At 36.2% G+C, this 6,349-nt stretch overlaps 1 pseudogene; it reads left to right on the forward strand.

The window, feature by feature from the left end:
* The first annotated feature begins 2,413 nt into the window (after nucleotides 1-2,413).
* LOC118350577 (ADP-sugar pyrophosphatase-like) lies at nucleotides 2,414-3,043 on the forward strand (annotated as a pseudogene).
* Nucleotides 3,044-6,349: the final 3,306 nt, after the last annotated feature.

Below are 6,349 nucleotides of genomic sequence, written 5' to 3' on the forward strand. Positions count from 1 at the left end.
CGAGAAAAATACTTAGCAAACACATTTGTTTCCTTGGAGCTAACTTTTTATTAGAAGGGAGAGAAGGACCATTAAAAATAAGAATCAAATATATATAATATTTTGATTAATGGTAAGTGTTATGGGGAAAAACCAAGCATAGGAAAAGATTAATGACAAGGTGGTGTGTGGTTGGGGAAATTTTCACTGGGAAGTTACAATTGGGAAAAGACTTGAACAAAGATAGAAAAAGGATTCAGACCCTGAGAATGAATAGTCTTCTAATGAAAACCCGGGTCAAAGAAGGAAGTAAACTTGAAATTAGCAAATTTCTAGAAATTAAAGAAAGAATAACATTTTCCGTGTAATATAAGGAATGTAAGTAAATCTAAGTTTAAAATATATTTTTAAAGATATTTTATTTATGTTTTTGAGAAAGGGAGAGCATGAGCAGTGGGAGAGGCAGAGAGAAAAGGAGAAGCATCCCTGCTGAACAAGGAGCCCGACCTGGGGCCTCCATCCCAGAACGCTGAGATCAGGACCTGAGCTGACATCAGCCACTTAACCAGCTGAGCCATGCAGGCGCCCCGAAAATGTTTCTTATTAAAACAAAATGCTGGTGCACCTGGGTGGCTCAGTCAGTTAAGCATCTGCCTTCAGCCCAGGTGTGATCCTGGGGTCCTGGGATCAAGTCCCACATCGGGCTCCAACAGGGAGCCTGCTTCTCCCTCTGCCTGTGTCTCTGCCTTTCACTCTCTGTCTCTCATGAATAAATAAAATCTTAAAAAAATAAAAAATAATAATAAATTTAAAAAAAGAATGAGCACCATATGACTTTTGCTATATAATGAGGTTTTACAAAAATGTAGAAAAAATGTTATACAGATTATAAGTCCCTCTTGTAAGGAATATGTATACTATTTTTGCTGCAATATTTCTTAAATTAGACAACTTTTAAAAATGTGCATTTTAGCATAAAATGATATATCCAGTTTATGTTAATTTTCATTTTTATTATTAATATTGAATGAGTGTCATTGTTCTTTACTTTCATATCTTTTGGGGCTGAGAATTTATTTTTAAGTTGTTTATTATTATAGGTAGACAAATTGCATTTTCCTAAATATCTAAATGCATTCATCCAAAATAAGTTGCATTTCCTTGGACAAATGAATTATTAAACTAAAGATTTGAATAGGCAAAAATAGGCTGCCTATTTATCTACCTAATGATCAATATTATTTTAAAATGCATTTTATGGGGCAGCCTAGGTGGCTTAGTGGCTTAGTGCCTGCTTTCAGCCCAGGGCCTGATCCTGGGTCCCAGGATCGAGTCCCACGTTGGGCTCCCTGCATGGAGCCTGCTTCTCCCTCTGCCTATGTCTCTGCCTCTGCCTGTGTCTCTGCCTCTCTCTCTCTCTCTCTGTCTCTCATGAATAAATAAATAAAATATTTTTAAAAAATATAATGCATTTTATTTTGTTCATGGGACACTTTTTGAATTTTTACTTCTTATCTGTACAGCATGAAAATGTTTCTTATTAAAGGATGCATGTCTCTTTGGAATTAGATTCTTTAAAGAATATGACATTTTAACGAGTATGACATATGAGCCCTTACAAGCCTGATTTTCAACAGATCAAGTTAAATTAAATAACAGAGACAGGTGCCGTATGGCAGAGTACCTAGGAGAAATTACAGTACACTGTTACTCTTATTGTGATAATTTTTTATGCTCATTCTTACAAGAAAAGAAGATGAAATAAGGAATCGTTATGAACAAAGATAAAAGCATGGTAGAGGACATTATTAGATGTAACTAAAACTATCCTCTTGTGCTTTTCTAATTTAAGCATTTGTGAAAGGCTAATATGACTAGAATATAGTAAAGTCCTATCGAATATTAAAAAAAAAAAATCATTTGGTGTTATACCACCAGCTCATTTCCAGCCAGCTCATTACTGTCAGAATTATTTTATAAGGTAGAAATCTTCTTTTAAAATGTGGAAGACCTTTGTCAGCTTTTAGGTAACCCTACTTTTCTCGACTGGTATGAGTCTCTTCCTCAGCCCTTCTTTTACCAGACTCAGAACACACTCCAGACCTTCCTTCATTTCTGAAAAGGTCATGCCTTGAGGCTTTGCATCTTGCAGATTCTTCTTTTAAGGATGTCCTTTCCCATCTGCATTAGTTCCCTATTGCTCCTCTAACAAAACAACCACAAACTTAATGGCTTAAAACAACACAAATGATTGTCTTACAACTCCAGGGAAGACCACAGTGGTTTGGCTGGCCTGTGAAAGGCCTGCCACACTGTTCCCTTGGGCTTGTCCTTTCTTTCATTCTCTTTCCCAGTGGAGCACCTTCCCTCTACCCTAAGCCTTGGTCATGAAATTCTTGCCTGAGGATGGTGAAGACTCACCAGAAAATGGAAAATGGAGAACGAAGAACCAACCAATTCTGAAAATACCAAACAAACAGGCTATTATTTCAGAGGAGTTAATTTCAGAAGAAAAATGGATCAAGGCTTGCAAAGAAACAATATACATGGATCCAACTGGTAAAACTAGAACTTGGGCAACTAAGAAAAGTATAGTGAGGAAAGGGCAGTAGTCTCAGCACTGCAAAGAACCCTTCATGATGAATATGCCTTTTTGGGAAAACAGTTCTGACTGCCAATGAGAGCCAAAGGCCTCAAACTCCCCATAGATCTCATAAGATGATGGAAACCCAGAAGCAGCCGTTCTTCTGGAGCCTGAGAAAGAAACTGGCTTTGAAGGTGACATTGAATATTCTCCAGCTGAATGTATGGATGCAGGCTTGTCAGGCTGTACACACGCTCTGTGACAGTGACTTAATGAAGATGATGCTAAAAATTGAGACCCAACCCAAAGCTGGGGATGGACAATTTGTGGAAGTGACGTCTTTACTACCAAAAAATGATCTACTGAAGAGACATGGTAGCTGAAGAACATCTGGCAGGGAATGCCAGGGTCTGTTACTCTGCTCTGCTGCTGACACGTGCAAACACAAAGCTACGTAAAGTATCCTTCCTTAAATTTTAAGATCAAAGGACAGTAGCCATATTTTTGTAAACAAGATCGCCAGACCTCCTTCACTAAGGCTTCGTGTTCAACTTAGTTTAATGTAGATTTGAAATTCACTTTTTCATAAAATTAAAATCACAGAGAATGAAAATAAAAATCCACAAGTGGAGTGGTAGTTGAAATAATGAAAGAACATAAATATCGTCCACTGGGAAGAAACCAAAAAAAAAAAAAAAAAAAGATGAGATTATGTTGAAGAAATCATTTGTCAAATCCGGTTCAGTGCTAAGCTAGCCCTGAAAACAGGGCGATTGTGGGAAAGATGCTTGGTGCTCGTCGTCAAGGTGAAGTACAGCCTCTGAAGTGAAAGGGATGTTAGTGGGAATGAGAGACACCTGGGCATTCTAGGATTTTTGCTTAAAATAAAGTTGATGAAGAATGGGGACAGGGCTCCCATCATAAGCCTGAATATAGGAAAGGTACCCAGAAACCTAGTATTAAGGCAGAGAGGCATTTTGCAGCTTGAGAGAATGGAAGAACTCAACTAGCATCTCGTGAAGGCATAGAAGAGTAAACACATATTCTAAACCTTTTCTCATGCACGGATGCTGGCAACAATCTCAGAAAACATTTACCTATAATAGGAAGCCTTGAAGACAAGTTAGACTTTGGAGACCCTAATACATACAAAAGCTACTTATGAATGACATTTGACATTGCCTCTTAGATTTAACACTTATTTCTGCTGATTTGATTAGCTAACATGATATAGCAACTTACCAGGCTTAGATGATTATTTGCCATCAGACTTCATTTTTGAACAATTAAATCTCACCTCCTGGTATATTTTGAACTTCACTGTAGTTCACAGTTCCTAAAATTGACTATAAAACAGGGCTAACTCCCTCTTGTTATTCAATTTCTAGTATCAGATTCAGGCTCCTGCAGGGAGACTGAAACCAGTCAGGGTTTCCTAGACAGCAATCTGAAAGTAGTTGAAAAAAGATCTTTTTTTGAGATTCTTCTTTGTGTCGAAACTGATGCTTTACCCCATGCAGTTCCAACACCTGTTTGCACCTAAGGCTACTTACCTGTGATCATCTTCTCTGCCCCAACATTTATAATTCCAACGGGCTTCCTATTTTTTTCCAGGGAAGAAGCAGAGGTATCCTAGGGATGATTTCACATCCTGTAGACAATGGGCGGACAAATAATTGACCAACCTAGAAAAAAAATAAAACTTCTTTAGAATCAGACATTTTATTTGTTTGCAGGGTAAATAGGGTTCTCTTAAAATTTAATTGAAACAGAGTTTTTATCTGACCAAGTGGATCAGAAGCAAAATAAGGCATCTCTAAATTTCGGTCTCCACTCACATGCAAAGTGTCTCTCCCCCACACAAAATAAATTGTGTTCTAATTCACCTCCTTAAGTCTATGGCCTATTAATAGAGACTTCTGAATAATAGAATGAACTTAATGATTTTACTTAGGTAAGCAGATTATATAAAAATTAGTCCTAAATCTTTGAACTACACTTGAAATAAGCCTTTTGACATGGTTTGAACATAGCAGTAAAGGGCCATAGTAGCAGACATATCGACATTAGCTTTGCATATGAACCAAGAAATTACTACTTAACAAATTAGGCACACTTTAATTACAAAGTTCAGAACATTACATCATATTTGTATGTGGCTGTCCTCTACCATGACATTTGCATTGTAGATTTGTAGATGTTTGCATGAATCTATGAGTCACCACTATTGTATATGACACTGAGAGCAAAGACACTATTTATGCTTTTTAAAATATAAGAATATCATTTCTTTTGCTTTAAAATTGTATTTTCTATTTTTGAAAAAAAACATATTTTAGTGATTAGACATAGATTGTAAATTAAAAATACAGTATGTTTTACATTTATTAAAGTGGAATTATAAGTAAAGTTAATTGGTTATGGTATGCTTAACATTTTTCACAGCCTGGGAAGCCTGGGTGGCTCAATGGTTTAGCCCACCTTCAGCCCAGAGCATGATCCTGGAAACACGGGATGGAGTCCCCGGGCTCCTTGCATGGAGCCTGCTTCTCCCTCTGCCTATGTCTCTGCTTCTCTCTGTCTCTCTCATGAATAAATAAATAAAATCTTTAAAAAAATAAAAAAAAACCATTTTTCACATCCTGAGACAAGCTCATCAGAACAATTTTCCAATTATTAATCATCAATATCTATTTTTTCCATAGAACACTATTTTCTCAAGAAAATTGCTGATTCAGCATTTCCAAAAGCTTACTTCCTTGCTTGCTTTCCTTTCTTTTTCTCCCCTTCCCCTTCTCCCCTCTCCTCTTTCTTAGTATTACATCCCTAGAAAGATATGTTAGATGTGTCTAACATCAAAAGCAAGGTGGAGGAGGGAGAAAAACAAATGAACAAACAACCAAAGGGACTGAATAGCTGAATGGAAAATGCTAAAAAAAAAAAAAAGAAGTAGTGGTCTGGAAGATTGAGCCAGAGATTTGAAACCAGTGCAACATTACAAATATAAATAATATATTTGAGAAAAGCTAAGAAAATGTTGGCAATGTAAAAAATCTCATCACTCATCAAAAAGAGTCACAAAAGGAGATAAAATAGAAAAGAAGTGGGTATAAGAAATAATAGAAAAACATTTGCTAATATTGAAGAGAGACAAATTATCAGGTTGCACCCAATGAGTACCAGAGAGAATGTGTAGCTACCTACACTAAGGTACATCTTTGTAAAATTGTAGTACCAAAATTCAAATTTTAGCAATGAAAAATAATATACATCTTTAAAAGTTAGAATTAAAAATAGATCACTCTAAACCACAAAACTCCTAGAAGAAAACATAGACAGTCATTTCTTGGACATCAGCCATTGAAACTTTTTCCTAAATATGTCTCCTTCAAGCAAGGGAAACAAAAGGAGAGATAAACTGTTGAGATTACACCAAAATAAAAAGCTTTTGCACAGTGAAAGGAACTTCAACAAAATGGCAAGGGAACCTGCTGAATAGGAGAAGATATTTGCAAAGGTTATATCTAATAAAGTAATATCTAATAAGGTTATATCTAATAATATAAAGAACCTATACAACTCAACACAAAACAAATAATCGGATTTAAAATGAACAAAGGATCCGAATAGACATTTTTAAAAGAGGACATACAAATGGCTATCAAAATTATGAAAACATGTTCAACACCACTGACCATCAGGGAATTGCAGACCAAAACCACAGTGATCTATCACCCCACACCTGTCAGAATGACTAAAATCAAAAAGACAAGAAACAACGAGTGT

Source organism: Canis lupus, chromosome 14 (assembly GCF_003254725.2).
Source record: "Canis lupus dingo isolate Sandy chromosome 14, ASM325472v2, whole genome shotgun sequence".
Taxonomy (NCBI): Eukaryota; Metazoa; Chordata; class Mammalia; order Carnivora; family Canidae; genus Canis; species Canis lupus.